Genomic DNA, 432 nt, shown 5'->3' on the forward strand with positions numbered 1-432 from the left:
TTTTCGTCTGAAACCCTGATACTTCGAAAGAGAGTGTCCGGTTTGTACACGAACTGCATCCAGTTTTTGCCGTAACCCTCTTTACTTTTTTGCACATGCTATGTGGGTGACATGATGATACCATGCCAAGTTTCAACGTTTTCAGAGTTCATTTGTAGTTTTTTCAATTTCAGGGTCATTTAGCTCAAAACAAATCAGTACTACTGCATGAAAAATAGCAAATGAAGGCACAAAGGGTTGAAAGTTGAAGGCGTGGCTTTGAATGGTGCATAATGAACGCACAAAAGTCTAGAGTTGTAATAAGTTTAAAAAAATGAAGTGCCTTTTGTAACAGATGAGTTTTCGTCTGAAACCCTGATACTTCGAAAGAGAGTTTCCGCTTTGTACACGAACTGCATCCAGTTTTTGCCGTAACCCTCTTTACTTTTTTGC

Source organism: Triticum aestivum, chromosome 5D (genome assembly GCF_018294505.1).
Source record: "Triticum aestivum cultivar Chinese Spring chromosome 5D, IWGSC CS RefSeq v2.1, whole genome shotgun sequence".
Classification (NCBI taxonomy): domain Eukaryota; kingdom Viridiplantae; phylum Streptophyta; class Magnoliopsida; order Poales; family Poaceae; genus Triticum; species Triticum aestivum.